General features: G+C 44.3%; 1 protein-coding gene across 1 annotated transcript in view; it reads left to right on the plus strand.

The window, feature by feature from the left end:
* Positions 1-16896, plus strand: part of BAIAP3 (BAI1 associated protein 3) — a 2154334-nt gene that overhangs the window by 1567817 nt on the left and 569621 nt on the right. The window lies entirely within an intron of this gene.

Here is a 16896-nt window from a genome sequence, read left to right on the forward strand (position 1 = left end):
CAGGAACTTGAGATGAAAGTGGCACGGCTGGAGGAGAGATCAGAGGACGCGGAGGGGCGAGCCTGCCGCAATAATATCCAAATTCTGGGGGTCCCGGAAGACATGGAGGGCCAAGACCCAACGGGGTTTATAGAGACAATGATACTGCAGGAAATCGGGGCCGGCAAACTATCCCAGGGGTTCTCAATAGAACGGGCCCATCGGTCACTGCAAAAAAGTCCCCCACCGGGCTCACGCCCGTGCCCCATAATCGCAAAAATTTTGAATTTCCGAGATAGAGAAACAATATTAAGATTCTCGAGAGAGGGCAGGGAAATCAAGAAACAGGACCCCACAATAGTCATTTACCCGGACTATACCCCAACTGTGCAACACGCAAGGAATTCATTCGTGCCGGAGAAGGCAAGGCTACGCAGACTCAACCTCAGGTATATGCTAATGTACCCTTCACGCCTCAAAGTACTGTACAAAGGAAAAGCCATCTTCCTAGAGACCCCAGCGGCGGCGAACATGTGGCTCGAAGATAACAACCTTGCTGACGATAAAGAAAGAATGGAAAAGGAGGTCACGGGCCACTGAACATCCCTAGTAACAGAAGACTGACCAGCGCCTACATAACTAACGAATGAACCATTGGACCGCACTAAGATCTACAGAAACACGAAAGCGACAACAGGCAGGAGCGCACCGACCTATACACACGACGACAACGTCGACACACCCCTCCGGAAAACGTGTAGCCTGAATGCCAACACAACACCCGCACCGGGAGGTCTGGAAAGGCCCAAAAGGCACGGGTGCCCCTGAGCGTTGCAAGTTGGGAGCAACTGCTGGGGGCAGTTTAAAGTTGATCAGTTTACAGTTCACATTTATCAGAAGGAAAGTTACTTTTATCAGTAAGTCTCCAGAGGAAACCGGGAGGGGGGGAGGGACGGGTAATGGTGGAAGGGAGGGGCTCGAACCACTATCCGAGCGCAGGTTGAACACCCGGCACCCAAACCAACCCTGCGGGCACCTAGGAAGGGGAAACAGGGCGACCGCGATAACTTACTTGAACCATCATAACCACCACAACAATTAACATAATGATATGGAATGTGAGAGGTTTGAGCACTTACCTCCGCAGGAATAGAATTAAAACCTACCTGTACAGAAAAAGGGTGATGATAGCACTGCTACAGGAGACCCACTGCACAGCAGACTCCATAGCCAAACTTCAAACACACTGGTGGGGGACAGGGATTCGGCACCACTTACTCTAAATATGCCAGAGGGGTCTATACCTGGATTCACCCACAGCTCCCGTTCCGCATGGCTAAATCAGAAATAGACCCAAAAGGCAGGTTTGTAATGCTATGGGGGTACATTGAACAGGAAGCAATATGCATTATGAACTCTTACCTCCCCAATAACAATATACCGACATACCTAAATTCACTGTACCCCAAAATCGCACAACACAGAAACGGCTTGTTCATCTGGGGAGGAGATTTTAATTGTGTGCATGATCCGGTACTGGATAGGTCAAACCCCCCACTGAGAGACCCACCGGCAGCGACAACGGCCTTGGCCGCCATGTTGGACAGGCTGGACCTGGTGGACACATGGCGTGAAACAAACCCAGAAACGCAAGGATACTCATATTACTCGTCCCCGCACAACCTATACACAAGGTTGGATTATATCCTCATAGGCAGGGAACATCTAACCCAAGTGGGCGGAGCACAATACTTAGGTAGGACCATCTCTGACCACTCCCCACTCCTGGTGGCGTGCCATCACAAAGGCCTTAGACCCCCGATCCCCATGCGGAAAATGCCTGTGTAAGCCCTGAAGGACCCTGTCTTCAGGGAGGAATTACAAGACACTATTGACGCCTACCTGGAGGTCAACACGGGGAGTGTAGAACACACAAGCACAGTATGGGAAGCCCTGAAAGTGATGGCCAGGGGAGAAATTATTGCAAAAGCAGGGGGCATCAGGAGATCACTCAGAAAAGAATTAGACCAGGCAGAACGGGAAATAGAAAGAATAGAAGCCACCCCTGCCAACACCCATCAAGAGGAAGTGGAACTTAAGAAGCCTAGAGAAAAGAACACCAATGTGTGGAGAAGACTGAAAAAGTTTGACTACACTGCCAAAACAAATAGAGCACACACAGAGGCAAATAGACTAGGCAGGTTGCTGGCCTGGCTCTGCCGCAAGGAGCACCCCAGACACTCTACCACCACATTGCAGGACGAAGAAGGGAACATGCACCACACTCAGCAGAGCATAAACAACACCTTTAAACGCTTCTACGAACATCTATACTCCCACGAGAAGCGGATCCCCCGAGAGCAGTTAAGGGACACATTGGAAGAGATGTGGCTCCCTAGAATACCCCACGAACAAGCTGACACTCTTGAAGCAGAAATCACGCCCGAAGACATAACTGAAGCCATCAGATCCCTGGCCACATGTAAAGCACCTGGCACTGACGGACTGACGTCAGAATTCTATAAAACGTATGAGACCTCCCTGACCCCTCTGTTACACGCTGTCTACCAAGACGCCTACGAAGAAGGGATATTACCCGAAGGAATGAGAGAGACACTTGTGGTCCCGATTCTTAAGCCTAATAAACCGGCAGACCAATGTGGCTCCTATCGCCCACTTGCGATGCTGAATTATAACGTGAAAATCCTAACCACAATTTTAGCTAAGAGACTATCCAGAATAATAGGAAGCATAGTACACACTGACCAAAACGGCTTAGTACCGGGCCGCAATACGTCCATGAACCTACGCAGACTGCAACACATAATAGCACAAACTGATAATGACAAGGACTCCTACGCACTGCTGTCCCTGGACGCAGTAAAAGCGTTTGATTCCATCTATTGGGAGTGGCTGGTGGCTGTGTTCGGGGAGTTCGGCTTTGGACCTGGGTATATCAGATGGATCAAGATACTGTACACCAAGCCCAGAGCAAGGGTGAAATCTGTGAGACATGTGTCGGAGGCCTGGGACATATGCAGAGGGACTAGACAGGGCTGCCCACTATCCCCAATGTTATACATATTAGGACTGGAACCCATAGCCATATACTTTAGGAAGCAATTTTTTGACGCAGGCATCAGGCTGGGAGGAGTAGACCACATCATCTCACTCTACGTGGATGACGTCCTCATATACGTCAAAAACCCACACCTAAATGTGCCAACTATACTCGAAGTTTTGGACAATTACTCTAAGGTCTCTGGAATACAATTTAGCAAGCTGAAATCCTGCTTGTTCCCCCTGGTGGCCCTGAAAGACATGGACACGGAAGAACTCCCTGCAGTGGGGATCAAATGGCAGACCACATCATTCCGATACCTCGGAGTACATATAATGCACACCCCGGCACAAATGCATGAGCACAATACAAAAGCAGCACTCACAGCTCTACGCAAATCAGTGACTTTCTGGGAGAAACTCCCCCTGTCAATGATGGGCAGGGCCTCGATAGTCAAAATGATCGTCCTCCCACGGTTCCTCTACGGATTCCAGAATGTACATTACTATATTAACAAGCCCTTTTTCCGACTGCTCGAGACAATATTGCGAGAGTTCATTTGGGGACATAACAGACACAGGATAGCACTATCAAAGCTAGTTCTACCATACAGGCAAGGAGGAATTCAACTTCCAAATCTGGAAAAATACTATCTGGCAGCACAACTCAGCCATGTGACCAAGTGACTGGCCGACAAACCTACATCAGAAACACCGCTGCCACAAGCCATGATTCCTCCACTCCAACTGAAGGAACTGATCTGGGCACCTTCACAACTAGTGGGAAACGTACCCTTCCTAGCTGCACTGGGAAGAAAAATATGGCACAGAGTGAAAACGCTTACCCATTTACGAAGCCCCTATGCCCCAGAAATTCCATTGATCACAGAACTAGGCACAACGAACTCGGACTTAAAACAAATCAGACTATGGGAAAGGGAAGGGGTCTACACCTGGGGAGACCTGTATGAAGAGGGCACCTTTAGGGAGTTTGCCTCACTACAAGAGAAAGAAGGCATTCACACCGGCCAATCCCTGTGGTACCAAAAACTTCGAAACACAGCTCGGCACAAATGGGACACATGGCCTAAAAAACCAGACACAGACCCATTCTTGACACTGCTTTACAATCTAGAGGAGGGCTGCAGATCAATATCTTAAATATACGGCCACCTGAGTGACATACCCAACCCCCGAAACATGGAACTGAAAGAAAAATGGGAGGCGGACATAGGCAAAGAAATAACAGAGGGGGAGTGGAACAGAGCGCTTAGGTTCCCGAAAGAGGTGTCCATAAATCACAGATTTAGACAGATGCAATTAAATGTACTGCACAGAACCTACCTGACTCCACACCGAATAGCCAAATTCAACAAGCAGGCACAATCAATTTGCAACTGGTGCATGGGAGAAAAAGCTGATTTGATCCACATGCTCTGGGAATGCCCCAAATCGAGGTCTTTGTGGGACAAGGTGAAGCAGGACTGTGAAAGAGCAGGCTTGAACAACTACAAATGGACACCTGAGGAGTGCCTCTTAGGAACCTACCCCAGGCTAGCCAAGCTCAAACATGCAGCAAGACTCATGGACATATCGTGCGTAATGGTCCAAAGAACCATTGCAATGGCTTGGAAAAAACCTGCGGGGCCGCAATACAAACTCTGGCAAAACGAAACAGAACGGTGGGTGCTGGCGGGGACCAAGGCGTGGGAAGAGTGCGTGGCCAGGTCCACAGATTACTCCAGCATGGCTCTTGAGGCATGGAAGGAACTCACTAGACATATGTTTCACCCCTCGGATGACAAGCCCCCCTGAACCAAAGAACTCAAGCCAAGATTACACAAGGCGTAGACAGGACCAACTGAAGCGGACCAGCTGCTGAGGACATGAGATCCCCAGGGACCCCCCCCCCCTGACACTGATGGATGAATCCCCCCAGGAGCCCCCTCTGGGACAAGTGACGTTGTAAAACGTGACCCAAACTAGGAGACAGTTAATGCTGATTGTTATAATGTTTACGTTAAGTTAAAACGCATTGTCATTGCTATACATGAAAAGCATAATTGGACAATTTGTACCTGATACTAATGAAAATGCCAATAAAAAAATGTAAAAATAAATGGAAGATATTCTCAAGGTCATGCACCCCACTAGCTGTCCTGGGGACCTTCTACCCTCCAACGTCATTTTGGAACATTATAATATTTTCCCCCCTTATTTGTGCATTTTCGGCAATGCATCCTTTAAACACTGCTCCATCCCGCGATCCATTAAAGATGTAGCAGTGACACCACTTCTGAAGAAACAGGGCTTAGACATTACAGACAGAGCTATCCTTCAACCCATCTGTAATACCTTGTTCTTTTTAAAGTTGGATGACAAGGTGGCCACCATGCAGCTCCAATTATACATGGAAGCTGCTGGCGTTCTTCATAAGATGCAGTCAGGCTTTCAATGCTCACACCGAACTGAGAGGGCACTGATAGACCTGCAGATGCAGATGTTGACGGTGCTGGAAAAAAGTAGATATAGGCTGCTGATTTTACTTGACCTATCGGCAGCCTTCGATTTGCTGGACCATAAAATCTTGATGGAAAAGTTGATGGTTACACAGGGCTTTTTGTGTGATGCGGACAAATGGACGAGATCATTCCTGGAAAGCCATAGGTCAAGGGTGTATTGGGGTGACAACTCGCCAGAAGTGGAATTTATTGTCTGTGGAGTCCCGCAGGGGGCATCTTTGTCCCCATCGCTGTTTAACATTTACATTCAGCCTCTGTGTCTGGAGTTAGAAAGATTGGGAATCTTTTTAACCAATTATGCCAATGACTTTTAGTTCTTGATGGAGATTGGTGGGAACCATGTAGAGGACCAGGAAAAGTTGAATAACCTTTACCTGGTTATAAAAAACTGGATGTCAACCAATTGGTTGTGTTTGAACGCTGGAAAAACTGGGCTGGTGCTCTTTGGTCTAAACAACCTAGAGAAGGTTTTAATCAGGCTTTCAACAACTTTGTAGTTGAGGGCAGCCAGATTGCAGTAGTTACCACAGTGAAGACCCTTGGTACATGCATGGAGGCCAATTTGAATGCAGACACCCATGTGGGTTTTATAGTAAAAAACACAAATTACTATCTTAGAGTACTTAGACTGGTAGGCCCTATGGTTACCAAAGATAACCGAGCAAAGCTAGTGCGAGCTATCATACTTCCCCGCCTGGACTACTGCAACTCGCTGCTGGGAGAGGCCAGCCGGGAGACTATACAAAAATTACAGAAGATCCAGAATGCAGCGGTACGCATAGTCCATAAAATAGCGTGAAGTGAACCAGTATCCATTTCCCGGTCTCAGCCAGTGTCCTCTTCAAGTTATTGACCTTGGGTCATAGGTGCAGCTTTGGAGTCGCTCCACAGTACCTTAAAGAGAGGATTACTATCTATCAATCGACCAAGGACCATCGATCTGCTAAACCTGTCTCCTCATAGTAGATCATGTTAAAAGAGCCTGAGGAAAAGGCAGCTCCCTTCCGGTTGTGATGACAAGGGCTTGGAACGAGCTGCCAGAATCACTCCTGAAGGAGCAAAGTCACCTTGCTTTCAGGAAACTAAAGCTGTTTGCATAATTCTTTGAAGACTGGGTTTACTCTTCACTTCTAATCTCTGTCCCTCTGTCTCAGTGCATGGATGACCTAGGGCTTTGGTGCTTCATAAGAAAAATCAACATAACATAACATAGAGTATATGTATACTTTGCCAAAGCACAAGATGCATTAATGGCTTTAAGTGCCATGCTTCCTAAAGAAAATACTCTCTTGGATAGTGAATTGTATTTCTCAGCATCCCTATCTAGTGGGATGGTCCGATAAGCTGCATCTCTTGAGGTGGGAGTAGCCACCTGCACCACCAAGCTCTCTGGAGGAGGATGTCTAGAAAGAAAGTCAGGGTCAATTGATGAAGGCTTGTACTTTTTCACAAACTCCTTGTTCACAGCAGGTGTGGTGTCTGTTTTTTGCCAATTTTCTAAAATGTGTTATTTCAGACTGTGTGTAATGGTACCACAGGCACCTTAGGAGGCCCTCTATCCAGGATGTCTGCAGGATGCCCCCAACCCAAATCATCTTTTACCACCCTATTCATAACGGTTCTATATGCCGCATTAAGTGGAGCATTTACATAAGGTGTGTCAAAATCCATCTCTTGGGAGGTATCTAGTGCACTAGAATTTTAAGGCAAGCAGCTACATCCTCTAGACGAGACTGATCAGAAATCAATTCCTCTGGAACATTAGATGGGCCAAAGTGTTCATCCCCGAAGAGTATAAAGTGGTTATCTTCTTCGTCTTCCAAAAAGATAGACACAAAGGACTTGAAAAAATCCTTTTTAGACTGTGGTTTCAAAACTCCCAATTGGGTCTGAGGTTGACAACGACATCGAAGGGCCCTTCGACGTTGACTCCTTTGACAAAGAAGTCCTTGAAGCCTTTAGCTTCAATGAAGTCTCTGCAGTGCACACCTTCGACATTACTCGAGATGACATTCTTGAGGTCTTCTGACTCTGGCTTTTGGGCACGCGAGTCGCAGCCTTTGATGATTCCTTACCAGTCTTGGAGGACCAAGTGGGATTGCTAACTTCTTCAGCTCTTTTGAGAGACCAGGAGAGGCCACCTTCTAAAACGCATCCATCCTTTATTTTTTTTACTGAACTTTTTCTATTTGGCCGCCGGGACTGTCTAATTGGAAAAACGTGCCTGACGCTTGTCGGATGAGGAGCCGGAGGATGAGGAACGATGGTGTTGTTTCTTCGACTTCTTTCGTGAACACGAAGAGTGACAGGAATCGCTCCAGAACCTTGACATCTTGGAATCCTGGTAGCGTTTCTTGGGCCTTTCAGGAGACTTGTCTCCAGTAGCACTCCTACCTTCGGAGGATTATGTCTTCGAAGAAGTAGAAGGCCTTACTTATCATCAACTGGCAGGACCCACACACAGTGACTCTGTTCTCCTTGCCGAGGAACCAGAGACTTATTCTGTCCAGATATACATCTTCGAGTCACAATCTGCACATCTCTTGAAGCCTACTTTAGGCGTAGACATTATTGAGAAATTCAAAAAGAAATAAGAAGTAGAATCACTGAAGCGAGTCGAACCATTCAAAGAGCTGCTGTGCATGCGGAAAAACAGAACTGAGGCAAAGGACGCAGTGTGTGCTATTTATACTACCATTGACGTCATGTCCGGACACAGGAATGGTAACCATCAAGGTATAGCGCCCTCTGCTGTTGATAGATTTTCTAAGACTACAAAGCAGAATATGTATATATCAAAAAGATGAGGAATCAGTGGGAGGAGGCAATCCATTAGAAATATGGATTACTCTAGAAGTAGCACAGATTGCACTTTTATAGAATTCCTTGCTGTGATTCAACCTTTTCACTGCAACCTGCCATAGCGACAGGTTTCTGCGTTCATGGTGTGCATTACTGCACAGCTTGTCAAAAAGAGAGCGATTTGGTGGGTTTTCCTCCTGTACAGTGTTGCCATTTCACACACAATTTTTAGAGATGTTTAGCACCATCCAAAGTACAGTACATTCACAAGCCACAGTGAAAATGCACTCAGCGTGGGGGCTAGTGGAACCAGCCCTTTCATGTCTGGTGAGGACAGGAGATAGCTCTCAGAGGGGCTTTTATGTCCAGAAAGGGAGTTTACTGTGGGAGTTCTTGTTTCTTTCTATTCCTCCTCCCAATCTCATTGTTAGTCTTGGGTGCAAGAGCTGTTGCATGTGGGTCACTCACTCCTCCATTTCCACGTCTGCCAAATCCATGTAGTCATATTTTAATTTTATTTGCGTGTATTGTACCACAGGTATACCAAACACCTTGGTGTCTTCACTTTGCAAGTGCCACTCAAGTACTTTGCAGACTGCAGGAAAAACTGCTTTTCTGTTTGCTCCTGTATCCTGCTTGGAGGTGTTGCCTGGAGGCTTGTTGGAACTCCGTCTCCTTTTCCTGAAATATTGCGGGTCCAGTGAAGGGGCCCACGGCGTGCCTGTCAAGTGCTTTGCAGTCTGCAGTCTGCGGGACGTGTGTTTGTGTTTGTGAACCACTTAGTTAATCTCAGTGTTCTCTGCCAGTATGTTTCAGCCTGGAAAATCATGAGTAAGAATTGCAAGCATGACAACACTTTCTGACTGGTGGCGTACCACTCGCTTGGCAACAGCACGCACTACTGATTAATTTAGATGAATGGCAAGATAACTTTCAATCTTTTATCTTATATTGCCTTGTACTGCAAAATGTTACTAAGAATTTATACACCTGGAGCACAAACGAACTAGCCACTCCTTATGTAATCACCTTGATCTTACAGGGTGTTGATCTGTCTCACAGTATTGTAAGCATAATCTGATCTCTTGAGTGATTACACCTGCCCTGCTTCATATGCCAGCCACACGCAAGATGTATCAGTTGAGAAGTGCTAACAGCATGGAGAGGACTCCGATGGCAGATACCAGCCATAATTGCAAAAAGAAAGTCTGCAGCAAGCTATGTGCAAATGCGAATTCACATGGAATTACTGCTGTAGTAGAAGCAGAATCTTCATAAAGACCTCAGCAAGGCAAAATTACCTCTTTTCTGAATCCAATTGCACCTAGAGGGGCTGATTCATGGAATTTGTGCGCCGAAAAACAGGGATTTGTGCCCCATTCTGCCCGCAAATCCCCATTTGTTAAACAGGGATTTGCGGGCAGTATGGTGCACAAATCCCCATTTTTCGGCGCACAAATTCCATGAATCAGCCCCTTAGCATGAGTAATTATTTCTGAAACAGCAATAGAAGATTTAAATATGCTTACCGTGACAGAAATAACAATGTCGGATCCAATCCACAATAATTCACTGTCAAATGTAGTTCTCAGTTTACAGCATGATTCAATTGGCTATCCTCTAGAGAGAATTGTAGTGTACAAAATCATTGAGAGTCTGAATAATTGGTAAGATCAGTGGTCATTTTTATAATCTTTCTTGGTCTGGATTTCGCAAAGCCTTTACGCATCTTCTCCTGATAAGGATACATCATACAGCTCCTCTGACTCCTCAATAGAAGAATCTCCATTGGACTCTGCATCTTTAACAATTCTAAGAGCCTTGTTTACACTTTGCTACACAATGTACAATGTACAAAGAGCAACAACTCATGAAAACTGGCTTTGTTGATGTGGTATTGTCAACTGATCCTAATGTAGGTAATTCTTTGCGAAGCAACATGGAGGATATTTCAGAAGTAAATGGGGCCGAATCCATACTGGATCTCTCCATTTCTCCTATAATTACATCCATGATTGCAGGAGCTACGGATCATCTTGCAGGGGATGAAGAATCAAAAAGGATTGACCATTATGCAGGCATCCTCGATCAACTCACAACAAAACTGTCTTGTCATTAGTCTTGAGGAAAGTCTAAATCCAAAATTACCTTGACAAGGTGCCCGGGCAAAAATAATCAGCAAAAAAGGCAAAGAGCAAAGGCTCGACAAAATAAAGCCGGCATTACTGCTAAGTGCCGAAATACAAAGAGGGGAAATAATGTTCAGATGATTGCAAATATGCCAGAGGCGACTACTAATGTGTCCACAAGCTACATTATTAAATATACCTACTCTTGTGCCACAAGCGATTCCTATTAAATCTTTCCCCTCGGTCAACCTAAAGGGCACTTTAGATGACTGAATCACTCCAAAGGACATAAAACGATCATCAAAACAAGTCCTTAGCACTCGAAATTATATCACTGAGGAAAGCTATCAAATGAGATAATCACTCCTGAACAGTATAACCAAGGGGTGGAGATACACAAAATAGCCTCCACAAATCAGTATGTAAAGCCAACTATCCTGAATTGCAATGACATCATGCAAATGACAAGATAGAAATGATTGAACAATTTGCTACTACGAACAGTGTATTTCTAAATCGACACCCAATTTTTAACATTTTCCACAGTATTCCACATTTGCATCTCATGTCTACAAATGATTTGGCTTTGGTGGTAATCCCTGGCTCTTTTGAGATAAATTGGGTGAGAGTCCAATTTATATTGCCAGTGATTTCTGAGTTAATAATGTCTAACCATGTGGAATTCTTAAATTTGGGTTTTGAAATCAAATGAGTAAAGGCATTTCTGGATAAGCCTATAATTAAAACAACACAGGAGAATTTTGATCCAAAAGAAATAGAAAGCCTCATTGTTAAATTAGCATCTGTTCTGGGGAGATTGCTGCTCTGACAGTAAAAACCAGAGAAAACCAAATGCACAATGCTAGACAGTCAGCCTGACCAAGCAATAATAATACATCAGGGCAACTATCTTTATTATCATGAAATACTAGAGGTATAGCTCTTTCACAAAAAAATCCATATGCTCAATGCTAATTGTTTGACTCTGATATATTTATCATTCAGAAAACCTGGCTCACCACCGAGTTTAGTCTCGATGGTTTTAACACTATCCAGAGAAAGACACAGGTAAATACGATTGGTCGCCCTAACAGATGTTGATCATGGGAGTAAGAAATACCTTCTGCATTAGAGAGTTTAGGCTGGATTTTACTACTGACAAAGAATTTCACATTTCGATCATCAATGTCTATGACCCCCCGGGTATGTTTAAATCTGAAAAAGTAATTGCTTATTTTGAATTTATTGTCAATGAATGGCTAATGATGAAACCACTCTGTCCCTATATCATTGGTGGAGATTTTAACTTTCAGAGATATCCCACTAAATCTGCAAACAAGGATAAGGATAATAATTATGTGTTTCATAAGAATGGTCATGAAATGTTATCCCTAGATTTTCCCCAACAAAGAAAATGTGGGAAGATATGTGCATAAGACATGGGCGATTTTGATTGACAGTTTAATCCTTAGACAACTGTATCTGGACAAAGAAATAGACACGCTACCTTTTATATACTTGGTCAAACGGGATCCATAGACCGTGGATAGATTACATATTCGTTGAGAGCAACATGTGGAAGGACATCATTATTTTTCGAGTCATAAATAATACTCCAAGTAACCACGCTGCCTTGAACATTTGCTTTAATTGGAAAACTAAAAAGCCACAGAATTCGATGCGGGTAACATATACATTTAATAAAGCTTTGAGCAGGTTAATATGGTCTGAACGAAATGTAAAAAGAAAATACTGACATTCTGGAGGTTGTTTGCGATATCAACCATGTTCAAAAGTTTGACTTCCAAGTCTATTATGAAAGAATGAATAATGTACTTGAAACATTGAGATCGTTTGCTAAGAGAAACTCTGTTGCAACTAGGATTCATGATGTGGCAATTGCACATAGGAAAACAAATATACAGAAGTAACATCAATGAATTAAAGAAATCTGACCTTTCAGAAGTTGAATTGAGAGAATCTCTGAAGAAGCTCTGCACAGCCTATAGAAATTGGATAAGATTGCATAAATGTTCTATGGCCAATGGTCAATGGCAAATTATGAAAAATGCTATGAATAGCTTAGACTCTTGCAAATGTTGGTATATCTTTTAACAGTATACTATTCCAACAAATGGGAAAATTTATATTAATCCTAGTTCTGCTGTCTCCTGGATTAACTATGTGCAAGAGCTAGACGTGAAAAACTCTGTGATAGAGGAACCTATATTTTATGTCATTGTTTCTGAAATTGGATATAATAGAGAAGGTTTCGACATTAGTGGAGAAGATATAGAGGATGCCATATGCAAGCTACAGCCCTCCAGAGCTCCAGGCCCAGACCAGGTGTCGTGATAAGCTGCTAGGCGCTTGCAGTAACCTACATTTGCACTAACCCACTGAGCTATCTTGTGTGTATTAGAGCCTATTCGAAGCGTGGAGGAAAATGCTGACATCAACCAGGCCTCTCGAACTGGGTGAGCCTGAATGCTTGCAAGGGGTTAATTGCAAAGGCCTTTCCTGAAGACATAAAACATCTAGCATTTGCAAGAGGCTCTACGCAGCCCTTGGGAGCCAGGCACAGCTTTGCTCGTCTTCGCTCTGCGAGTCAGGTGCACTGATGAGGCAAGAATGTCAGATCTTCTCAAAACACAGTGCCCGAAGCCTGGGAGCCAAGACTGGCTGTTTCCAGTCTTGTAACTTTCCAAGCAAAAACATGTTTACTGCCCAGAAGGGTGAGCCTAGAAGCTTCTCGAAGAGCTGACACTTCATGATGATTGACGTGCAGCTCCTAATAAGAGAACTATACTTGGACCAGGGAAAGTAGGACTCATCCTGGGCTGTTGGAAAAGACGCGCGTACCAAGAAGAACAGTGCCTGGACGACCAGCTGTGCACTATCTGGGCCGAGACTCCTAGCATCACATCCCCGCTCTGGTGTAGGACTGTGGGGGCTTGGCCAGTCCTCCCATCCTCTTCTGAGGAGTGCCGGGCACCTGTAGCGGCGAGGGTCCTGGGTGTGATCAGATCGTACCTTCATCTACATTTTATTAGGAGCGTAAGACCAAATACTTGCATATTCATCTGTGATTGATAATTGGCATTATATAGCTTGCACTTTTCTATTTCCACATTATTGTAAATTGCTGCTTAGTTCTCATTAGACACTGTAGATAATAAATGCAAGCATCATATATTCTGTGTGATTGGATTTTTTCCAGACTGAGTTCATCGTGCGTCTTAAACCTTATTTGTGTGGGAAGGTAATTAGGAGTGATTTACTTTGCACAAAGGGCTGGATCCCAGGGAGGTGCGGGTACTGTTTATCACTACACCGGGTAACAATGTTTTAAGAATAACCCACATGATTGGGCAATTATTTTTTAAAGGCTTTTTAGACAAGTATTTTTTACTGGCATAGTACCGAATAGTTGGAAGAAATCCATATTTGTCCCAATACATAAGAAAGGCTCTAGATCAAATCCTGCGAACTACAGATTGTTAGCCATGACCAACTCTTTGGCCAAAATCTTCAGCCACTTTTTATTGAAATATGTAAACAATTGGATTTGTATGAAAAATATTTTAAATAGACAGCAGAAAGGTATTCGAAAAGGAACAAGCAAATTAGCGAGCTTATGGAATTTGCATATCTAATTCAGTCAGCATATATAAAAAAAGAACCTCTATATTTATGCTTTGTTGACTATTCCAAGGCTTTCGATAAGATTAACAGAACTAGATTGTGAGGAAAACGTTATCAATGGGGGCTTGACGAATCAATATTGCACTTTATTATAGCTTTGTACTCCCATACTACGGCACAAGTAAGAATTGACTTAGATGGCCACTTGAGCGACCCGATAAAGCAAACAACTATCCTTTTAAGATAGGCCACAGTAATATTGGTGATGATACAGTTATCAATGATCAAACTAAAATTGGGTTTCAAAAGAGTCTAATTGCCCTGAACGAATATTCTAAAATAAATGAGCTATCACTAAACTGACAAAAAACTAAAATCATGAATATTAACAGAAAAAAAGTCTAAATATAGGCACTTTAAATGGAAGTCTTAGTTACTTACCTGTAACTGTATTTCTCCAGCATTGGTATCTTTCATAGATTCACATGCTTGAATATTACCATCATCAGACTGGGAATCCTTGGTAAATTAAATAACAAAAAATAATATATCAAAACTTTCCGTTGGAAAAGAAAAGGAAAGAAAGCTACACCCATAGGGCTTGTGTAGCCTTTCACTTGTGGAGTCCCTCCACCTCCTTTTGGTCCTTTTAGACCCTAACCAATGAGGTGGCAGGGTTTAGACCCCACCCCAGTCAGCCATCTTCAGATTTTGAACCGTAAGTAGTAAGACTGATGACTGACTGGTGGAGGAGCAGCCTCTCCCCAGTGGAGGAGGGCAGGCGCATGTGAATCTATGAAGGATACCAATGCTGGAGAAATACAGTTACAGGTAAGTAACTAAGACTTCTCCAGCATTGGATCTTTCATAGATTCACATGCTTGAATAGAATAAATAGCAGTCGTAGACCTCATAACATGCTTGATAGCCGGAGTCTCATGCAATAATACTTATAGCATCCAAAATGAGGCTACGAGTAACACATGATATGGGACGGTGGGAACAGTCAATCAATAACCAACAAAACGAACAAGAGGATGCTCCTACCTTAAGCAAATAAATGCTGGAGTACTGCTTGTCCCACCGCAGATTCATTGTTGCTGTCTTCTTCCAAGCAGCAGTACCGGGCAAAAGCGTGGAGAGTGCTTCATGTGGAGGCCTTCAGGACCCTCCTGCTTGAAAAGCTGTTGATGTCGCCCTCGCTCTGGTTGAGTGCACTGTGGGCTTGCCTGGCAATTGGTTGTTTCTGAGCTCATGACAGTGCGCAATGTAACTGGATATCCAACATGTCAGGCTCTGTTTGGATATGCATTTGCTCTTGGTTCATCCTGCAAATGCGATGAAGAGTCTTTTCGAGGTTCTGAACTCCTGGGTCCGTTCTCAGTAGAACTTGAGTGTTCTTAACACATACAGGAAATGTAGTGTACGTTCGGCAGTGGTCCTGTGGTTGCCGAAGAATCTAGGTAGTATGATCCTTTCCACCAGAATGGCTTCAGATCCGATCTTAGGAATACATTTAGGGTGAGGGCATAAAACAACCTTATCTCTGTTTAAATTGGTGAAAGGAAGTTCAGGAGAAAAAGCCTGTAACTCCCCGATGCGTCTGGCTGATGTGATGGCTACAAGGAAATTTTAAATCACACCTGTCTATGGGTTCATATGGTGCTCTCATTAATGCGGCTAGTACTGTGTTAAAGGTCCATGGAGGAGCAATTTTGCTTTGTCTGGGAAAAGAGCGTGCAAGTCCTCTGAGAAATTACTTAAGTGCTTGAAGAGACACTAGGGAGCGCTGATGAGGTTTGGTTATGTAAGTGGCCACAGCCGAGAGGTGGACCTTAATGAAAGATATTGCTAGACCCTCTTTTGCTAATTGTAAGAGATAAGGTAGTATTTGCTCTGCAGATGCCAAGAGGGGATCTGTGTTAGTGTGTAGACACCATGTTCTGAACCGCTTCCACTTTTTGGAATATGTTCGTCTAGAAGACAGAACCCTTGCAGCTCGTATTATATCCAAGCACTCGGGATCTAGCGTGAGGGTGTGAAACTTTCGTTACTGAGCAGCAAGCCCCTGAGGCATAGACTGGCTGGGTTGTGGTGGAGTAGCTCACCCTTCTGCTGAGATAAGAGGTGCGAGTGGGGTTGGAGATAGGCCAGTTTCTCGATCGCTAGTTGAAGGAGCGTCGGGAACCAGATCTGGCGTGCCCACATCAGAGCAATTAGTATTAAAGTGCAGGGCTGCTCGATCAATCTGCAAAGTATGCGCAAGTTTAAGGGTGTCTTTGGAAACCCGTAAAGGAACTTTCCCTTCAATGGTACGGATAATGCGTCTCCCAGAAAGTATCTTTCCGGATACCTGGAAGCGAACTGACCGCATTTGGTGTTCGCGTGAATTGCAAACAGATCTATGCTGGGCTTCCCCCACATGTGGAATATTCTGTCGAGATCTTCGTTGCTGATCTCCCACTCATATGATTGTAGGAAATGCCGGCTGAGCTGATCTGCTAAGATGTTATCCTTGCCAGGAAGGTGCTCCACTCTCATGCAAATTGTGTGAGAAAGTGCCCAATTACAGAGCAGTTGTGCTTCCTGTGAGAGAATTTTGGACTTGGTGCCCCCTTGTTTGTTTCTTGTAGCGCATCAACGTGGTGTTGTCCGTCTGCACTGTCCCCATTTGGCCCGTCAGAACTGGAAGGAAGGACTCTACAGCCCCAAATGGCCATGAGTTCCAGCACATTTATGTGTAGGCGAGATTCTGTTGG

This window comes from Ambystoma mexicanum, chromosome 2q, assembly GCF_040938575.1.
Source record: "Ambystoma mexicanum isolate Mex_15411 chromosome 2q, UKY_AmexF1_1, whole genome shotgun sequence".
NCBI classification, from domain to species: domain Eukaryota; kingdom Metazoa; phylum Chordata; class Amphibia; order Caudata; family Ambystomatidae; genus Ambystoma; species Ambystoma mexicanum.